Source organism: Odocoileus virginianus, unplaced genomic scaffold (genome assembly GCF_023699985.2).
Source record: "Odocoileus virginianus isolate 20LAN1187 ecotype Illinois unplaced genomic scaffold, Ovbor_1.2 Unplaced_Contig_5, whole genome shotgun sequence".
NCBI classification, from domain to species: Eukaryota; Metazoa; Chordata; class Mammalia; order Artiodactyla; family Cervidae; genus Odocoileus; species Odocoileus virginianus.
The window spans coordinates 1,434,390-1,455,760 of NW_027224322.1; the positions used below are offsets into that span (position 1 = coordinate 1,434,390).

At 58.5% G+C, this 21,371-nt stretch overlaps 1 protein-coding gene across 2 annotated transcripts in view; it reads right to left on the reverse strand.

Moving 5' to 3' along the window:
• The window catches only part of HDAC4 (histone deacetylase 4), a 283,225-nt gene extending 262,656 nt beyond the window's left edge, over positions 1–20,569 (reverse strand). For both annotated transcript variants that reach the window (XM_070463614.1, XM_070463612.1), the window contains exon 1: positions 20,293–20,569. The gene's annotated coding sequence lies outside the window, so the exon portion shown is untranslated. The remainder of the gene's footprint in view (positions 1–20,292) is intronic.
• Between the last annotated feature and the right edge of the window lie 802 nt (positions 20,570–21,371).

The following is a 21,371-nucleotide window of genomic DNA, read 5'->3' on the forward strand; positions in this document are numbered from 1 at the left end:
CTTTGGATTATTTCGGGAGCCACCCATCTGTCTGGTGAAGACTAAATTCTTAAAACAAGGACCGATTTTGTTTCCTTTACCTCAATGATTATCAAAGGGCAGACACATCAATGTGGCTGTGTTGGCAAGTCTCACTGTCCGTCTTTACGAGTAAGGAGAAGGCCTCCCCCAAAAGTCCTACCAGGCTCTGAATGTCAGCTCTGGCCAGTTTTGTCAGACAGTGGCCTCCCACTTCAGTAATCTATTCATAAACACCTCCGAGGATCCTCTCTGGATTTAAGAAGTGTGGCATTTGATCTAAGAGGCTTGCCTACAGCCTCAGATGGTCCCACCTCCAAAGGTAGCCTGACAGTTTTAGCCGAACTTTTTTGTCCATTCCATTCCCATCTCAACCTCAATTTTATGAGCACCCAGTGTGTGGGCATTCCTGCTCAAGGGCATGCCTTGAGGGTTGCCACTCAAAGGCAAAGAGATACTGGGAGTCTGGGTGCAGGGGGAGAGAAGAAAGTGACCTTTAGTTCTGGCTCTGTGAAACAGTTCAAAAATGTAGATGGGGTGGAATGGAGACCTCCTCTGGCTTAGGACCAAGGGGCTCCCCTGACCAAGGGCAACCACTTTCCTTGCTAAAGTTTCCTAAAAGGAGTCGGGGGTAGGGGGGGCAGGGTCAATCACTTGGCTTGGGGGTCTTCCCTCCATCTCCCTTATTATACAGAACTGGGGGAACAAGGGCCCCGGGATACCAGCCCGTGAGGAGCGGGCAACCACGTATCTAGTAAGGAAATAACTGTCCCACCTGTCTGTCGAGGGTCACCTGAGTCTCCGCGGGAGAAACGACCAGGTGTCCTTTGGGAGCCAGGGAAGGTCCTGGGCCCATCAGTCTTTGCTCCTCTCGGCCATCACTGGTTAGGGAGCCCTGAGTCGCCCCCGGGACTGGGGAATGCCCTGCTTCCAGTGGCCCCAGAAACCGAGCAGAACCCTGTGGGGTTCCTGGGCACACAACCCATTCCATGTCCCCTGTCACGTTTGAGGGAACAGATTCCAGCCTCTGTGACCTTCCCTGAGTTCCAAAGGACAGATTCAAACTCGCTCATCAGGGACAGGAGAGGATGCAGAGACAAGAGAGCGACAGCCAAGAAACAGTGCAGCCTTGGGGCAGGGTCCTGACTCTGCCGCACAGAATACACGTAACGGTATCTTTGAGCTCTTCACAGAACTAAAACCCCGACAAACTGAAGACCTTACTACTCTTCATTCCAGAGAAAAAAAAATCACAGTTCAACATCCCTAGGAAGCTCATCAGGACCCCTGAGGCCAGATCAAAGGGGTGCAGTCCCTGCGCTCATCCTTGTCTGTACCAGCAGCCCTGCCTTTGAGCCGCTGCTAGAAACTCCTCACCAAAGCCTCCTGGGTTGGGACACAGTTTTTCAGGGCAGGAGCCTGCTGTGTCCCCTTTGCCTGGCAAAGCAATAAAGCTATTCTTTTCTGCTTCATCCAAAACTCTGTCTCCAAAATTCAGTTCGGCTCTGGTACACGGAGGACGAGTTTTGTCATCATCCTGTCATCTGCGTACTGGGCAGGGTCCCGATGGACTTTTCCCACACAGGGGGCATTCGTCCTTGCAGGGGCCCTCTTGGCCGCACTTCAAACAGATCGACCCTTTCCTGGCAAGACAGTGGCTATGACCCAGGCTTCCTGGACCCCGTCCCCACCGTGGGCGTCTGTAGAGATGGTAGCCCTGAGGCGGTGCAGGGGTTAGGGCTGCCGCCACCAATGGTGACTTTTGCTGTGGTCCCTGAATGGTCCTGCCTCTTCACCGTATCTCTATTGTTGAATACTCTGAAGGCCAAGTCCATGCGCTGATTCACAGGGGTCTGGGGTCTCCAGCCCCCCGGCTGTGACATCAGAGGTAGATGGTCCAGAGGACTGTCAGCCTCTCAGAATTGGGGTTGGCAGGAGTTCCCAGTGGTGGACCTCAGGGAGGTGGTCTCATAAAGCGAAAGTGAAGTTGCTCAGCTGTGTCGGTCTCCTTGCGACCCCATGAACTACAGCCCACCAGGCTCCTCAGTCCATGGGATTTTCCAGGCAAGAGCACCGGAGTGGGTTGCCATTGCCTTCTCCTAGGGAATCTTTCCAACCCGGGCATTGAACCTGGGTCTCTTGCATTGCAGGCAGATGCTTGACCGTCTGAGCCTCCAGGGAAGCCCTGGTCTCATAAAGGGACTGTCTAAAACACCAGGCTCCTGTTGGGAAAGAAGGAACCTTTAAGGGAATTCACCCAGGCACACCCAGCAGGAGGTCTTTAGACCTGGACTGTAGGATAGGTTTGCAAACATTTGGATGTATGGGTGTTCCCCATTTTGGTTAAGATGCCACAAGACAGGGGTCTGATGGATCCTGGGCAGATGGTGGTTATTTGTCCCAGCACTATCCCTGATAGTCAAAAAATCTAAGGGAGTGTGGTGCAGAGACCTTAGTGGGTGGACCCCCTCAAGGGAGTGCCATGGAGAAAAGTTCCAATGGCACTTCAGGAGATGGGATAATTGGACTGATCTGTAAAAGCCCGACTCCTAGAATTCAGCAGAAAAAATATTTAATTAAGCAAGCAAAACTGGGAAAAGCAACAGTGGGGTCCTTGTGGGCACCCAAAATCTGCCTGCGTGGTTGGCCTGAGGAGGCCCCTTGGATTAGTCAAGGAAAGGAACAACAGCTAGTGCAAGAAAGGCAACCAGAGTCCCAGGGCCTGAACCCCTCAGAGACGCAGGAAAGGAGAGCTCGGCCCTGAGTCAAACAGACAGATTACACAGCTCAGTACGAGTCCCAGTCACCCTGCACTGTGGGGAGCCCTAGCCCAATAGGGGATCAGGATTATGCCCTTTGGGGTCCCTTCCATATTTATTGGGACTGTCCCGTCATGGTCGCCAGAAAATATGTTGCAGGGGGGAAATGGGGCACAAGAGGATGGCTGTGTCCCACGTGCTGAGTTCCTGGCACGGGCTGCCAAGTGAGGGTCCCTGGTTCATGCAGGAAGGAACTCAAGAGTGAGGAAAGCAGGCTTATTTAAAGAGATGCACGCTACACAGACAGTGTAGTCCTTCTCAGAGGTCAAGAGTCAGCCCTAGGGCATGGGGTCCTCTTGGAAAGTGTGAGGGGGCCCCTAGTGCGGGGGTGGTTGGTGTTTATGGGCTGGGTAACTTCACAGGATGACAAGTGGGAGGACTATTCTGTCTTCAAAGAAGGGGTGGGCATTTCTAGGCACTGGGGCACCACCCACTTTCTGGCCTTTTATGGTCGTGGTTCCTGTGGGTATGTCATTTAGATGCGAATATATTACAATGAGCTCTCTCTATATATATATTACAATATATATAATGAGGCTTGGGGTCTACTGGAAGCAGGACCTTCTGTCATCGTGGGCCAAGATGGTTCTAACCTGTTGTCGTCTCCTGCTGTTAATGGTTGTGCCCTCAGATACACACACACGCACACACACACCCAGTGAACTGCCCGATTTCTTTACAATGTGGACCACTTCCCTTCTTTGTCCCCAACTTCACAGATGCCTGCTGGGCGTCATTCTCCACCTAGCCTTGCAATTCCATTTCAGAAACTAAGGAAACGCACTGAATCTGAACTTCCCAGCACACAGCGATACTTCCTACTCATCAGAGACCCCTCTTCAGCATACCCTCCAGGATGTGACAGCAAACAAATGCCTGTGTCCTGACAACTTGACAAAATGACCAAACGTGACTAAAACACCCTTACCCAGCAAACACATCGTAAAGAATATTTGTGGCAACTGAGCTGTCCCCTGAGCAGGTGACAAACATGCACACTTATGATGAAAAAAGCAGATCCTAAGAATTAAGAGTAAGGGCGTTGCCTTCCCGAATGGCCGTTCTCAATCATTAATGAAAACACGAAGCCAGCTGAGCTGCAGTGGGAGACAAATGACCCTCGCACTTTGGTTTAGCGTGTTCTAAAAATACAATTTACAATTCAGCAATATCCTTTTTTTCTTTTTTTAATGTAGTCACTACAACACAAACATGCCTCTTTGTTATCTAACTACATCTGCATGCAAAACACGCTTTAGCTAGGAAAATGTAAGGTCTGGGGAATTGAAACCCATTTTTCAAATTCAAAAGAAATGAAAAGGAGAGAATAAAGGTGCATTTTATTCACATGCAAAAAAATGTAACTGCAAGCTGACTTCAGGTCCTCACCCCAACCTGGTAAATGACGTGTGTAACTTGTCCACAAGTGGTTTCGAGATTACTCTTTCAAGTTACACGACGGTGCGCTAGAACCAAACCCGCCTTGAACCAAATGCAGTGCCGTCTGCCTTCACGCTTAAGGAAATGGTATGTTCTGCTCTCGACCGGAGGGCTTCTCAACCTTGGCTCTGGCAACCTCCAAATCGTCTTGGAGCGAGAAACCGCCTCCCTGAGGGCACCACCCAGGGCATCACGCACAGGCTCCGCCCGCCGAGGCCGGCGCTCCGGCGGGCGGTGAGCGAGCAGAGGGCTGCCAGACTCTAATCTCACCTGAGGTCCCCCGGATCTCTGTACTCTTCACCACACACAACCACACCAACGGGAGCTGGGTTCCCAAGCTCAGTGGGGCACGCACCCACGTAACGGATTAAAATTAGGCACCCTAATCATTAAACTGTCACTGTGAGAGCCAGGAGTACCATTTGTTTTTTAGAAAATGAATAGGAGAATTAATGGATTTCTTTATTTGCTTCATTTGTGATCCTCAGCCTGTCTTTTATTATCGAGGCAGTCATAAAAAAATGCTTCGGCCACGTATGCAAATTAAATCATTACTATTTTCTCAATTACAGTGACTGTTTATTTATATTGCTGATCTCTTCTCCCAATTTTGTTCCTTTAATATTGGCTGCTCAGTCATGCCCGACTCTTAGTGACCCCATGGACTGCAGCCCACTAGGCTTTTCCGTTCATGGGATTCTCCAGGCAGGAATACTGGAGTGGGTTGCCATTCCCTTCTCCAGGGGATCTTCCCGACCCAGGGATGGAACCCAGGTCTCCTGCACTGCAGGTGGGTTCTTTACTGACTGAGCCACCAGGGAAGCCCAATATTAATGATACTGGAAATGCTTTAGTAAAACACTCTGAGGCCCTACCCCACGCCTCTCTGAGCCTACAGCTGCAGGACCACCCGGCAGTGACCTCAACAGTCACCCAGGGCCTGGCTACAGCCCCACCGCCACAGGGCCCTCCGCGGTGCGGGTCCGCAGGGCCCTGGCCACAGAGGGCCTCAGGCAGAGGGTCTCCCTGGCTCCTTCCCTGAGCTCCTGGCAACGGGAGACCAGGAGAAGCCAGCCCACCCCAGGTGGGAGCTTATGTGACAGCTTCTATTTCACCTAAGAAATCAGGTAAAGCATGCATCCTGCTTCAAACACACCCACATCACACGCATGTCTGTATTAACATTAAGGTGATTTACAGGAGTGTCTCGCTCACTGATTTCGCCGGCTTCTGGCCAGGCTGCCAATGCCCAGGAAGACACACCTACTTCTGATGCCCACCACTCCCCCACCTGCTCCCCCCAGCAGCTTCCTGGGGCCCGCCTTCCCAAGATCCTGCACTGCTCTGAGCCTCGCTAAGCGGACCCGTCACTCACACTGCAACTCTGAGGCTTGACCGTTTGTGAGCAAACTCCCCTGTCCTGAGCTAGGATCCCCAAAGAATGAGACTGGCTGTTGGGAGATGGAGCCAGATGGGGAACAGATGTGATGGAGGTAAGGCCGGGGGCCAGGACAGGGACGGTGGGCAGGGCAGGGACAAGGCCCGGTTTCTTAACCACCCGGCCAGAAGAGGTGCCTCAGCACCTGACTTCTCCAAAAATCACAGCGAAGTCCTCAGCACACACACAGTCCACGGTGAAGCCACAAAGGAATGTTCGCTTTCCAGTCTGACCACTGAAAGGCGGCTGGATGACCAATGACAACTGACTCCTTTCTGCCCCACGTGAGCCCCAAGGCCGCCAGCGCTGCAGCTGGAAGGCAGGCGCATGCCCCAGTGCCCTGACCCAGCTTGGAGCTCTCAGCGGGGACGCACCCAGACACGAGCCCAAGAAAGCCGGCCACGAGGCAGAAACGAGAGGCAGACCAAGAGAGGCTGCGGCGATCCGCCCCAGAGCGCGGGACCCAAGCTGGAGGCAAAGGTGGCCATCCTGAGTGTGCTGGCGGCCAACAGAATGTGACCCACATGCACCTCTCAAGACGAGAAGCCATGACACCCCGAGATGAGAAAGAGCGACCCGGGCAGCCCTGTGCCCCCAGCCAAGGTCGGAAAGCCGGGGCTCTCTGGACCCCAGGAGCCGTCGGGGCTGCCCGCGTCCAATCTCCCCTGTATCAGGAAGCTTAACCTGGGCCTTGATGGGCTTAAAGGGTCCAGGAAGTCTGCAAGGCGGCACGCAAAACGGCGTTTTTGAGTATGTCTCTCTCACAGGGAAACATTAATGAACCAGAAAATGACTCTGCGTGGATAAGACCCTGAAGATGCATCAGCTGTCTCAGAAGACTGGCTACACCACGGTCAATCCCAAGAGCCCCACCCCACTTCTGACCATTAAAGAACACACCCAGATAGGGTTTTCAGAGCTTAACAACTTAAACAAAACTCTGGAGTGTCGCAGTCCACGGCCTGGAACAGGAAGGCCTGGCGACGCCCGGCTCCTCCCGGTACCTCTGGAGCACAGGCCAGCACGGGACAAGCTGGGCCCAGGGGCGGGAGCAGCGGGGGCCGGGCAGAGCGGTGCCCGCGCGGACCCCCCTCTCCACTGCCTGATTCTCTCACCAGCCCAGGCCCCTTGGCCCTGCACGCAGCCCCCTGCGGGACTGGCATGGGCCCCTCCTGCTGTGGGGGCAATCCCTCCCCCCAGCCCCCAAGGTAACAGCCTGACTCCTGGCCTTACAGAGAAATTCTGACTCGTGGCTCCCCTAGTCCAAGGGCCCCCACATCCGTTCACGTCGCAGAGGGCAAAAAAAAGCGCCCATGCTCCGCACCGCCACTGGGGAGCCGGCCCGGGCGATGGCGGGGCCGGGGCTGGAGGAGGCAGGCCCAGCTACGGCTCGGCACCGGGCGCCCGTCCTGAGTCCGGAGCTGGAGCAGCGATGGTCCTGGGAAAGCGCGGATGCCGCCCGTCCTATGATGACGGGCCGCACGGAAGGGCCGGCGGCTCCGCACAGGGCACAGCTCAGGAGAGAGCCTTGCCCCAAGACGGTCAGGAGCACACACAGGCCCCTGTTCCTGCAGATTCCGCCCTGGGCACGTCTGAAGGGCAGCGTGACAGCAGGGCGCGGGGGCCCCGCTGAGCCTCACCCGCTCCTCATGACGGCCCCCGGAGGTTAGGAGAAGCGGGGGCCAGGGCCACAGGCTCCAGGAGGGGACGCCGCCTTCCTTCGCTCCCAAAGCTGAAGGGGGCCACCAGCCACCCCACAGAGGCAGCCAGAGCCCCTACTCGGGCAGGGACACGAGCCTGGGACGAGGAAACGGTTCAGAGGAGTGACAAGATGCGGTCCTGCCCACGTCGGCGCCGCTCGGGGCCCCACCGAGGCCAGGGTGCTCCGGCGGTGGGAGCAGAGACAGGCAGCAGGAGTGGGTCACTGCAGTCACGTGATGGCTTCCCGGCCACAGGAGGAGCCATGCGACACGCATCTGTGGCCCCTCCACACGGACTTGAGGGCTGGGGCTGCAGGGGAGAAGGGCGCCCCCACGGGTAAGCTCAGAAGAGGGTGCGTGGCCCAGGGGACCTGCTGACCGACGGGCCGAGGCCCCACCGCACCTGCCCTGCTCACTGGGACACGCCTCCAGGCCAGCCGGAGTGCCGGAATGTGTGCGGCTGGGGGAAGCCCTTCCCGGGAGCAGCAGGTCCCGCCCCACTGAGCCCCCAGCCCTTCACGGGCACAGCACTCACAGCCCTCGTGCCTGAGGACGCCCGGCTGGCAGGGATCGAGGCACAGAGCACCTCCGCTCGGCGATGAGGAAGTGGGGAGAACTGCGCCGCGAGGAGGGGTTCATCACCCGAGCATCAGGGCGCCCTCGCCCCAGGATCTGCTCCTCGGGGGGCAGGGGGTCAGCCCGGCCAGCGGCTCCTGTCTACCTGACAGGACCATGACAGGTGCCGGCTGACCCACGTCACAGATGATCACGCGTGTACCCGTCTGCGTGCGTGCGTGCGTGCCTCGGCATGCATGCACACGTCTCTGTGTGCAGGGCAGGGCCGCCCTCGCCAAGGCTGCACCCCAGAACCTCAGTGTGAGCTGAAGAGGGGCCCGGAGCGGGAGGGCACTGAGATAGGGCCGGCCTGCCCACGGCTCCGGCGCCAGCACCGAGCGCCCGCCCGCCCAGACCCCCCACACACCCCCAGCCTCCCTCCACAACTCGGGCTGTGCCTCCTGACACCGTCCCGCGGGGCCCGCCCGGCAAGGACCCCAGGGCCAGCCACACCACCACGACGGCCGGGAGAGCCTCCACCTCCAGGCTCAGGGAAGAGCCCCCCTCCCAGAAGGAAGCCCTCCAGGCGGGAAGGGTGCAGGCCAGAGATTCTCTGCCTCCCCCAGGGAGCGGACAGCACCCAGAACCATAGTAGGGACGCAGTGAAGGAGGCCTGCGCCCCCGCTGTCATGACGCAGCACACCAGGGCTCCTGGCTCGGGCCCTGCAGCCGGGGCGACGGCGGAGCGCCCTGGGGCGGTGTGGACCCGTCTGCAGCGAGGCCTGCACACTCCGCTTTCCCCACCCAGCAGCGCAGCCCAGGACAAGGCCTGCACTTCCGACCTAGGGCTGATGGCTCACTGTGCACCCCAACCCGCACATGAACATAAAGGCGAGGGCTCAGACGCGCCGCCTGGCACAGAGGCAAGCCCCAACCATCAGGCTCCCTGCCCTGGTGCCAGCTGCCCCACAGTCAGCCGGGAGCAGGAAGGGGAGCCAAGCCACACGGGCGCAGGACGAACAAGAGCGTGTTTAACCACAGCAGGGAGCCTGGCATGAAAGAAATGCCACCAGACGCAGGCGGGGGCCCCTATCCAGGGAACCAGAGCCCAACATCAAGGGCACGTCCTCCTCTCATGCAGCCTGGCAGGGCTGGGCCTGGCCCCTGGCCATCGCCAGAGCCCAATGACAATCCTCCACAGCAGAAACCCTTGTACCCACTTCGCAGACGGGAAGACTGAGGCACCCCGATGCGTCAGCCCATCTGTCTGGTCCTCGGGCCCGCCACACACAGGCTGAGGTGACGGGCGGGGCGGGGCAGACAGGACCACCCCACATGGTCTCAGGATGCCCCGGCATGTGGCCACCTCTGCAGAGCAGCTGGCCGGCTGGAAGGGCCCAGCCCCCGTCTCGCGGCTCCGCTGTCCCTGCTCTAAGGGTCGCTCCATGAGGCTGCCGCATCCTGCAAGTCAGCTATTGGAAGAGTGCAGAGAAGCCCCGATGGGCTCCTACTTAACCCCTCCCCACTTCGCCATCGGCCAGTAGCCCGACCTCCAGGGCCGGATGTATGACCAGGCAAAGAAACAAAACCCAGGAGGCCAGCAGAGAGCCCTGGCCAAGGCCTCGCTTTCCGACCCCGCTGAGCCCACTCTCCTCCTCGTGAACGGGGGCCAGTGCTCTGCAGAGGCTGCCCGCGGCTCCGTGGGAAGAGCTCCGTAGGCCAGCGTGGCGCTGCGCACAGGGGGCCCGCACACAGGCCAGTGCGAACTGCCGCCGGGGCCGCAGAGGACAGGGCCTGAGGGGAAGCTGCCTGCAGGGCCCGCCTCAGCCTCAAGCCCTCCCCCTCCTCTCCAACAGAACGACGTCCCCGGGAGGGCAGCTGACTCCCCAGCCAGCCTCTGGAAGAGGCTGACCTACACAGGGCATCCAACATCCCTGGCTGGCCAAAGCAACCGTTCAGAGTGGACGAGGGACCCGAGCCCGAGCGAGCAAGTGAATCCAGGAAGTTCTGCTGTCCATCCTGGTGGGCAGGGACCAGAGAGCGTGTAGTCCTGACAGCAGCCAGCAGGGCCATCTCAGCACCGGGAAGTGGACTCGCCCGGCGTGGGAGAAAGAAACAAGGTCTTGATGAGGCTCCAGGGGAGCTGGATCAAGCCTTGCCTGACCGCTGCCACACCTGCATGTTCCCGAAAGCACGTCAGTCCATCCCGTGCGCTTGGAACCTGCTGTGGAGGGGTCCTCCCTGAGCGAGGGGTCCTCTCTAAGCGAGAGCTCCTGCAGACACTCTCCTGCTCACGCTGAGAGCCGCTCATGGAGAACTCCTGGTCAAGTGCAGGTCCCACAACCTCAGGGAGGACAGTCTGGCCCCAGCCTGTTCCTCCATCTGCCGAAAGCCACCTGATCCAACCTCACAGTCACCTGCCCCGCGGGCACAACTACAGAGCCACTCCGGAGGGCTGCACCCCTGGGCGCCAGAAGCAGCCGCCCCTGTCTCTAAACCGTCCCCTCCCCCCATCCCAGGAGCACATCCCCGGGAGCACTGCCAGCAGGAGCCGGCCCCACGGCTCTACCCCCGCCCAGGCACTCAGGCCGCACCGCTTCCCTGAGGCCGCTCCTGTCCAAGGCCACAGCAGGCGAGGGGCACGCTGTCCTCAGGGTCCCAGCTGGTGCCTCATCAACAATAATGAAAAGGGGGAAACGCAAACTCGCAACTGGGCTTGCAACGTGCATCCATGTGGTCCCGGGAGGGGCCCCTCTGTGGACACCAGGAAGCACCATGGATGCCCACCGCCCCGGCTCACAGACCACCTGGCAACCAGGGACCTCTGCGCCGCCGGCCGGGGACAGATCCCACAGCAGCCGAGGACCCCACGCGGTGGCGGAGCAGTCCCTGCCCCCGCTGGGCCCCGCGCCGGGCACCTCTCACGCAGGGCAGCACCCTGGGAGCCAACACTTGAAGGCGTGCTGCTGAGCTTTCGAGAACAGGATCTCTGCAAGCCACGAAAGGGTGCCTGCGAGGACAAAGACAGACAACAACTGGCTCCCAAACGTGACTGAGGTCCTCCGGGGAGGCGCTCGCCCAGCCGTGACTTCAGCAGACGCAGGCAGAGAGATGCCTGGAGCTGGCGTGGGGACCTCAGGGGGCCTGCGAGTGCGTAAGAGACATCAAAGGCCCAGCCGCCAGCCCTCCCCTTGCAGACAGTATCCCACCTGAGACCCAGCCTGGGGAGAGGGGCCCAGGGAGCAGCCCTCCTCCCAGCCCCGCTCAGGACACCCAGCTCGCAGAGAGGAGGCACCCCCGCCAGCCAAGTGCTCGGTGAAGCTGAGACCTCAGGCCCAGCCGCCTCGACACCCCCGGTCTGTCCTCTGCGCCCCCGCGCCACAAGAAGCCCGGATGGCTGCGGACACCGTCCTGAACGCCTGCTGCAGAGCACGCAGCGCGTCCGCAGGCGGGACCCACACCTGTAAGGCAAGGTCCGAGGAGGAGCCACAAGGAGAGGAAGGCCCCGAGACAGCGCAGAGGCCCCCCGCGCGCCTCTCTGCGCTTCAGCTCTGTCCTCTCCTTGATTAGACGAATTCGGAAAACAGGAGCTCCGTCCAGACGCACCTGCGTGTGGACCAAGACAATCCACTCTGACACAGAGAGACACTTCCTCGGGGAGGACTTAGGGGACGCCTTTTACACTGCAGGTTGTCAACGCCAAACCCCCAAGGTCAGCCCTCCGCCAGCCCTGGGGCAGGAGGTGTTGAGCAGGATGGCCAACCCGACCCTGCCCGCCAGCAGCAGCCCCGCACACCCTGGGGGCTCCCAGCCAGAAGGACAGACGGGAAAAGGTCACAGATCATGCTCAGGCTGCTACAAATCTGGCCAGAGGCGGACCATAAGGTGAAAGGAAAACAAGGCCCTCGCGAGGAGACACCAGGAGGCATGTAAGCACCCCGTGAGGCGTCCTGCAGTGCATCCCTCCAACCCAGAGGGCCGGGAAAGCACCTCGCCTCAGCCCTTATGCTGCAAAGGAAGGCTTTCCAAAGAACAGGACTGAAACATCTACTGTGGATTTTCAGTGCAAAATGTTGCATGAATTTCCCAGCAGAGAGGGTTCTGATCCACTGGAGCACTGCCTGACCGCGTCTCCATGACTCTTCACAGGTCACACCCCCAGAGTGCTTCCCTCTGCACTTTTCCTCGTCAACTACAGGCCCCTGCCTTGGGTGGGCGGAGGTGGGGGTCACAGGCCTCGGCAGACAACGCCACCCCACTGCCAGTGTTTGCAGCCCCAGAGCTGGGGGGCAGGCTCATCAGGCCCCCCAGCCCCTCATGATGCCAGAACCTCTGTTCTGGGAGGGCCCTGAGCATCGTCTTGGAACCACCCCGCCCTCCCGCCCCGTCCTCCGCAGGGCTCTGCTGACCTGCTGGTGTCCTGCTCCAGCCATGACACCAAAGGGTCTCCCAGAAAGCCCCTCGGGGGCCAGAGGGGCTCAGAGCAGGCTCCCTCCTGATTTTTAAAACCAACAGCTGGATGAGACGCTGGCTCGGACCCCTTCCAGAATGCTCCTGACACTCACTGCCGAGGCTCAGACCCTGACGGCTACTCTCAGGAGTCCTGGGCCTGGAAGAGGACTCCGGGTCACACTGGCAGGGGGGCGGGGAGGGAGGAAGGGCCACCCCCCTGGAGGGTGTGGGACCAGGACCCCTGTCCCTCAGCGTGGGCCACCCCAGCTTCTTGCCAGAGGCGGGGGTCCGCACCACGCTGCAGGCACGTGCTCCAGAGAGAGGCTGGCTGGGCCCCAGGCGTCAGAGGCCTCAACGGGCTAGCCCAAGAGAGGCTGGCTGCCCCGCACAAAGGCTCAGAAGCCTGGGTGTTGTGCAGGCTGCCTGCACACTCGCAAAGCAGCCAGCTCCTCCTTCCTGGAGCTCCGGGCCACTGGGTGGGATGCCTCTCCACCCTGCAGCAGCCCCGCAATACCACCCCAGCTGAGGAGGGCCACACTCCCCTCCCAGCCCGTCTCCCCCACCCCCGCCTCCCACGGCCTGGTGCACCTGCGTGTGGTTATCCCACCCCCACCTCGTCCCCACCAACGACCCGGCTTTTTGCGGCCGGGGCCTGACTGAGACGGAGCCACAGGACCCACCTCTGGGCCCCTCGACACCAGAGCATCTGTTCAACCCCCTCCTCTCTCGTGGAAAACACCCTGTGTGGGTGGGGGGCAGGCTGCTTGCAAAGTTCTTGCTGTTAAGTCGCTCAGTCGTGTTCGGCTCTTTGTGACCCCACGGACTGTACCCACCAGGTTCCTCTGTCCAGGGAATTCTCCAAGCAAGAAGACTGGAGTGGGTTGCCATTTCCTCCCCCAGGGATTGAACCTGCACCTCCTGCAATGACAGGCGGATTCCTTACCCCTCAGCAATGATCAATTAGAAACTTTCTAGAAACAGGCTCCCTGTCACCACCACAACCCTTCACCCTCCCCCCACCAAAGACGAGGTGCGGGAGTAGGTAGCAGCCGGGCAGGGAGTCACCAAAACTCCTCTCCCCGAGTTTGAAAAAGACCCACTGCAGCCAAAAGCACCATGTCAGCCAGCTGACGGCCGCTACCGAGGGATCACGCAGCTCCACCAACCACGGGCACAACAACCCTCCCACTTGGAAGGCCGGCTCGGGCTTTCAGGCCCTAAGAACTGACTTACTGTTTCAAGCTCAAACAGCAATCCAGCAGAAGCACTTGACCCACACAGACAGAATACTTCATAAACAATAGTGAACAAACACAGTCTAACATTCGTGTTTTTAAAGGGAGCAGGCTCCAAAATGTTCAAAGACGTGACTGTATGAAGCTATCATGTTAAAATGATGAGGTTAAATAAGAAAGGTCTAAATAATGTCATTAACTGTGATCTGAAACCAGCTGGGGAAAGGGCCTTTGACGGCTGCAGTGGCTAGCCACCGGGAGCACAGGCCCCGGGCCTCCGGCCGAGGTCACGCTGCGTGCCACGGGCTGTGCACGAGGCCCCCGCTGGCCACTTGACAGCTCTGAGTTTAAGGCTGTCCTTCCTCTCGCTCCTCTCTGCATCACAAACCCACTCCCTTGTATTTATGGCATCTACTTAAGAGCATACGATCTCCGGAATCAGGAGTCCCCAGACTGAGGCGGGAGGAAGCAGGCAATCCCAGCACTCGGGCAGATAACGGATGGCTCCACGAGGTCAGGGGCCAGCCCACACCAAGCTCTCCTCCCAGGCCCTGTGTGGTGCCATGCGCCCGGCTGCCCAGCCGCCCACGCGGACACTGCTGGGTGCCAAGCACCAGGCCAGCAGGAGGCCCTCAGGGCCCCTCCACCCGACAGAGGCCTCTGCTAGTAAGAAAGGTGACAGTCAACCACCGATGTCGCAATGAGCCACTGAAATCACACAGCAGATCCCGTTAGGGAGGAGGGAAACGGTGTGAGGCCATGCTCAACAGGGACTGAAGGCTCTGCCCAGACTGAGGGGCCAGAGAAGACAGGAGATGAAGACAGGCAGTTACAAGAACTGGAAACAGTGTGTGCAAAGGCCCAGGGGCCAAAGGCGCCTGCAGGAGGCAGGGAAGCCAGCAGACGAGCGGGATGGGTAAGTGGAACAGAGGGCAGGACCACAGGCCACATGGCAGGGGGTGAGCGTGGGAATGGCGGGACGCACCTGCCCTGGTCACCGCCACCCAGGTACCGTCTGCAGCACAACCCAGGACAGAGCCTGCCCAGATCCAGGAGGCCAGCGCTGCCTCAGAGATCTTACGAGGGCCAGAGAAAGAGATTCCCTCGATTCTTCCACGCTAAGCACATGTATCAACTTACCAAGGATTTGGTTTGCCTCCCTTATAAATACTGAGATTGAAGAGTATTCTCCCCTCCCCCATGGAAATATCAGTTTAAGAGAAAGTATTACTATTAAAAAGCGATACATGCTTACAGACATTATTTTTATATATTGTGTAAAATTTAAACAATATCACCAAGCATAAAAGGGGCTTCCCTGGTAGCTCAGTTGGTAAAGAATCCGTCTGCAATGCAGGAGACCCCGGTTCAATTCCTGGGTCAGGAAGATCCCCTGGAGAAGGGATAGGCTACTCACTCCAGTATTCTTGGGCTTCCCTTGTGGCTCAGCTGGTAAAGAATCCGTCTGCAATGCAGGAGACCCCGGTTCAATTCCTGGGTTGGGAAGATCTCCTGGAGAAAGGAAAGACTACCTACTCCAGTATTCTGACCTGCAGAATTCCATGGACTGTATAGTCCCTGGGGTCACAAAGAGTTGGATACGACTCAGCGACTTCCACTTACTTCACTTAACAAACATAAAGAGACAATGAAAGTCTGCACATCCCATTTTCCTGGCACCCCAGAAGGCCACTGCTATCACTCTGGAGACCTGCGAACTTGAAAAGCAGAAGGGATGGGTCTGTTGGGTGCTGTCCCAGACCCCCTTTATCCTTTCGCTTAACACGCCGCATGCCTCTGCTGCCTGGTGAGCCCGCACATAGATTTCCACAGCACAAAAATACCAAAATGTATTTAGTAAGTATCACCTCTATAAACTGCAGCAATGACGTGTAGATTTCCACAGGATAAAAACACCAAAATGCGTTCAGTAAGTATCACCTCTATAAACAATGTAGCAGTGACATTCTGTACGTATCTGGATACCCATGTGCTTATCACATTCTTTCCTAGGAATAAATTCCAATAAGTAGAACAGCTGGAACAAAAGGAATGGCCATTTAAAAATTTGACACATAAACTTTTCCTGAGAGCAACCAAGTAATTAATAACTAATAATGGCCAAAGCTTACATTGGGCTTACAATGTGCCAGACTCTGCTCTAAGCACTTTCCATATATTAGCTTATTTAAATTTCTCAAAACCTGTGGAAGATAAGAATTACTATTACCACCATTGACAGCTGCTGTCAAACAGCCTGCGCTGACATGTGGACATAAACAAATGCTTCCAGCTAAAGTTCTTTATTAGGAAGGCTGGGTCTTTTTATTATTCGCCACTGTGATCTGCAGATTCATGTGCTCTGCTCATCATACAATAGGAATGGTCACCATTTTCTTATTGGTTTGTTAAAGCTCTTTACATATTGACTATCAACCTTCTGTAAGCATAATATACTACAGACACTTTTCTCTCACTATCCCTTAACCTCACTTATGGAGTCTTTGGACAAGGAGAATTTTCTTTAACTCTTAAGAGTATTAAATCTGTCCATATTTTCTTTAAAGTTTCTGGCTTACTGTTACAATACGAATGGATTAAGTCAGTGGTTTTTCAAAGTTTCTGGTCTTTGGGATGCTTTCTTCCAAGGCAATCCCACAAACAAAATGGTGGAGGCCACGGACTCTGGCTGAAGTGGACATGGGCACCGGGTGCCCTCCACCACCCTGACCCGCCCGCAGGCAGCCGCAGGAGAATATCCAAGCGTAGGGCCAACCACCGCTGGCCGACGGGGGTGTCCGGAGCCTTCCCAGCGCTACACACGCAGCAGAGAAGACAGCAAGAAACCCTACAAAGCACAGACTCGCCGATGACAGCTCTGATGCCACCCCGCACGACTACACCTAAAAGGTGTTCCCAGCGGCCCTCTTCTCAAAGAGGCTGTGCTCTCCCAGACACCTCCTCGGACGATGCTGAACTTCAGCTTCAAGACCATCAGCGACTCAGAAGCAGAGATGTGGAAGAGGAGGAGTCAGCTTCGGGGGCTTAACACAGGCAGGGGCACCAGGCGCTACATTTTTCAGGTCCATCTCAGGTTCCTCCCCTGCAAAACAGGTGTGCTAAGAGGAGCCACCTCCTAAGGCCACGGGGAGAGAGAAATGGGGTACCCATGGCGAGTACTTACGACAGCACATGACCCCAAGTAGCTGCTCATTAAATGGTAGCTATTGGGCTAAGCTACATTCACAGCTGGCCCTTGAACACGTTGGGGTGAGGGGTGCCAGCCTCGCACACGGTGGAGGACCCAAGGATGACTTTATAGTCAGCCCTCCATAGCCATGGCTCCACAGCCCAGATTCAGACAACAGCAGATTGTGTAGTATTAACTGAAAAAACCCGTGGCTAAGTGGACCCACGTGCTTCAAGCTCATGCTGTTCAAGGGTCAACTGGAGGAGTGTCATCACCTCCTCACCAGCAAAGAGAACCAGGCTGACTCCACCTCTGCTGATACAGGGGCCGGTCCGCCCCCCGCCACGACGGGAGGCAACCTGTGTGGGGCCCTTCGCCTGCGGAACCAGCAGAAGGCGCGTCGAACAGAAAAGGCAGCCTAGAGCCCACCCCACTCCCGAAACAGACCCATCTACCCGATCTCCTCAGTTACAGGAGCCCAAGAGAAGAAAATGACCTCCTAACAGAACTCTCTGATCTGAGCTCAGTGACGCATTTCCCCAAAGAAACAGCCTGTGAACAACGTTGCTGAGGGGTGTGAAGACACAGTGTCACTTCTGATACAGGGTCCCTCGTCTGACTTGAACCAGAGATCCTATGCTTTTCTCTAAGTCAAGGCCAAAAGACCCCAACCCACTGCACACCGCAACGTATCCCGACTGACCGTCTGAGACTCAAACCAAGCCCCCTCCAGACTGGCTCCGCGGCCCACACCGCAGGACCAGCAGGGGCTGCAACCAACTGGAGCAGATCTCGCCCTGCGGCTAGAATGGTGGGGACTCGGGCTCAGCTTCACGGGCCACGGATCAGGGAGCTTCCGCGGGGACGGGGCTGACCCGTCCCTGCGGCTGATCCCCAGCAGGGATTTGGGTCCAGGGGCCCTCGCCCCGCCAGCCCCAGTGGAGCCATCCCCCGCTCTCTGCATCTCCCCCGCTCCCTCCATCAGGTACCAATCTATAGCTCATGGCAGCTTCTGAGCAATGAAAGCCCAGCCGTTTTCAATAGAGAACGGTATGGACGGATTCTCCAGGAGTGATGAAATGTTTCTTCTGCTCTGGCAATTAAGACGGCACAAAGTCGCCTTTCCTTGGGTGCCACCCCCAACATCAAAGGATGAGAATTCAAAGCCATTCATACTGCATTGAAACCTCACAATGCAGCTGGAAAATGGAAGTCGATTACTGGACATAAATATGCAGTAGTTAAAAGCAAAGAGAACGAAATTCAACTGCAGCAACCCCACGATGCGTGGAAACTTCCAGAACTGGAGTCCTCCTGGTAAACCCGACGAGGGGCATCCTTAGAAAGCATGCTTCTGGCCACAGAACCAAGCTCTGCGCTCTGGACCCACGTGGCCCAGGGGCCATGTTGTTCTGCCCGTCTTGCTACAGTAACGGCCCCCAAGGCCTCTGAGAACATGGCATTTAGAGATTTTTATTTCGCATGGCTGTGAAGCTGCTGACCACAGAACATTCTCTCTTGGCTCAGGGCTGCTGAAGCCACATCTGTCCTTGGTCCCCAGGCCTCGCGGGCCTCCGTGCAGACCGCAGGCCTCCACCCCCGCACACACCCCCAGCCCAGGGCTCTCCCAGGGGCGCTCCTGCTGCCAGTTCCGCTGGCGGGAGAGAGAACTAACCCTAAAGAGGGCAGTGTTACATCTGCCTGCCGCATAAATCATGCTTCTTTTCTGATTGATTACTGCTCTCTTTAGGAAGGTATTTAATCTTTAAAATAAAAGCCCAGAACACAGAAAGCCATAGAAGTCTAACAATGTGTCAGGGTGTGTGTTTTTAAGGCAGGAAAATACTTCCCTCCCACACAAATGTAAGTTCTGGGGAAAGATGCGACAGAGCCCAGGGAGTAGAATATCTAGAAAAGCTTGATGGGTCTTAAAAATAGGTAATTGAACACAGATTTGAGAATTCTCAGGAGCTACCTGGAAAAAAAAAATTAAATCTCACATATTTTTGATATCCAAAACTCCATTCTGATGAAACTTCGAAGAGGGTGGCATTTTGCATTTCCAATTATAATAGAGTAATTGTGTTGCCATAGTGACAGCAAAATTCTGCAATAACTTTTGTTGCTTTGTAATTGCTGTAGTGTATATTTGTGTACAAGCAGCTGAGTTTTCTTAATTCAATCCCACTCCTTCCCCAGTACCCCCCCCCCCACCCCGCCTGCCCCCTTCCCCCAGTTACCACCACCACCTTTCCTGGCTCAACCCAAAGAAAGAATAATCAGAAGCAACTAAAACTCCAGGCCACTGACGATCACGGTACAAAAGAAAAAGTGAAAGCAGGCCAAGGTGCAGACCCACCAGCATTCCCCCAGTCTTGCTAGGCTGGCGCTGGGCAAGGGCTGTTTACATGTTTACTCCCAGGCCTCCCCTGCTTAGGTGGTTTGTGGGAATAAACAGAAAAGCCTGAGCGGGAGGGAAGAGGGGAAGGAAAGTAACTCCCCTTCCCTCCCTCACCCAGGGCAGGCAGAGAGCTGCTGCCAGCAATTAGGTAGGTCTCTACAGTAATGCAATTAGGATTTAGTTAAGAAAGTCATTAGTTTTAAAATAACTTGAGCTTAATTTCTGCAACACTTTATTTGAAAATTGTGTCACAGCAGGTCAATTTACAACATGCAATAAAGAAAACACTCGTATCAGCTGCTGCAAGTTATTACAAATTTCTGATGTGCATTAAATGAGTACACTGGGTTCCACCCCCGGCCTTTCCGACTGATACGCACGATCTCCTGCTATAACAGTGTCAAATAATTCAACGCTCAATGTAAATACGAGATAATTTGCTTCGGATGCCACGGTGTGCGCTTGCGATGCCGCCAAGCGCGGCTCCCGTCACCTGGGCAGGACGGGGCCCAGGGCTCGGCCTGCCCGCACCCCTCGGGTCGCGGGCGCCCCACCCCTGCCGTTCCGGTCCGGGGCACACACACCCGGCGACGGCGCACCCCCGCCCGCCCGCCCGCCAGCCCCGGGAGGGACGTTTTTCTGCAAACTCACAGCCTCGACAAAGTTACATAAACGGCGCCCGCCGGGGCTCCGGAGCCCCCCGGCCCACCTGCCGAGGGCTCGGCCTGGACGGGAGCGGACGCCACGGGGAGGCCAGCCGGCCGTCCTGCGCCCCCGCCCCGCGGGCGGCCCCCGCCGGGCCGGGGGGCTGCAGTAGGGAAGGTCCGGGACGGGCTCCGGCTCCGCTCCGGACGCCCGCGGGGCCGCGCGGCCTGGGCGCACGGGGCCGGGCCGGGGCCAGGCCGGCCGGGCGGGCGGACCCCTGGCGTCCACCTGCCGGGCCGGGCGGCGGGGGCGTGGAGGCGGGCGGGCGGCCGGGCGGCCTGCGGGCGGGCGGGCGGGGGGCGGACAATGGCCCGCGGGCCGGGCCGGGGCAGCGCTTACCGCGGCGGCGGCGGCGGCGGGCGCTCCGAGCCGCATCTCCTCAGCCTGCGCCGCCACCACCACCACCACCGCGGGCGGCGGGCGGGCGCTCGGGCGGCGGCGACGGCGGGGACGCGGCCGCGGCGCGCCGGGCCCAGGCGGCTGAGGCGGCGGCGCGGGCGGGCGGGCGGGCGGGCGCGCGGGCTCGGGCGCGGCGGCGGCGGCGGGGACGGTGCTCCGCAAGCGGCGGCCCCACAACCTCCCCTCCTCATTCACAAAAAATTGACCCACGTTGAACCATGATGCTGCTCCCCCCCTCCGGCACCGAGGCGGGCGCTGATAGGCCAGCCCCGACGCCCGTCAGTGGCCTCGGCCCCGCCCTCCCGCCGTCGGCCCTGCGGCCATTGGCTGCGCCAGCCTTGCATCACCTCCCCTCGCGGGCCCCTCCCTCCCGCCCGGTTTCTAATGAAGAGCTCGTCAATTACGGCTCGGCCCCGCCCCCTGCCCGCCCTCCCCGGGCACCCGGCGGCCCTCCCATTGGCCCACTGGGGGGTCGCGGGAACAGCCCCGCTTGGTCCCGCCCATCGGCCCGCGGCCTCCAACTCGCAAGGCCCAACGCCCTCCGAACGACAGGGATGCTCCGCCCCCGCCCGCCTCCTGGTCTCCATTGGCTGCCGAAGCTGCCAATCCCAGGGGCGGGGCTATCAGAGGACGCTCCAGGCGCCAGCCGCTGGGAGCCTGACGGTTGGGAAAGTGTTGGGAGTCCAGGCGGGTAGTGACGGTCAACACGGGCCGTGGCTCCGGCGAGCCTGGTTCGCCGCCCCCGGAGAGCTGCGCCTCGGGGCCCAGCGGTGAGGGCCGGAAGGGCCGTGCTCCTGGCGAGGGGAGGCTCAGGCGCGGGCTGAAGAGGGGAGCTGGTGAGGCCCGGCCGCGGCCGCCATTTTGGGTACGGGCAGCGGTCACGTGGTGCGGCCTGCTCCAGGCGACGCAGGGGCGGTGCGAAGGGCGAGTGCGCAGGCGCGAAGGGCCCCGCCCTGCCCCGCGGCGGGAACGCCGCCTTGGGGGCGCGGGGCCGGGCCGGCCGGCCTTCCCGGCGGGCG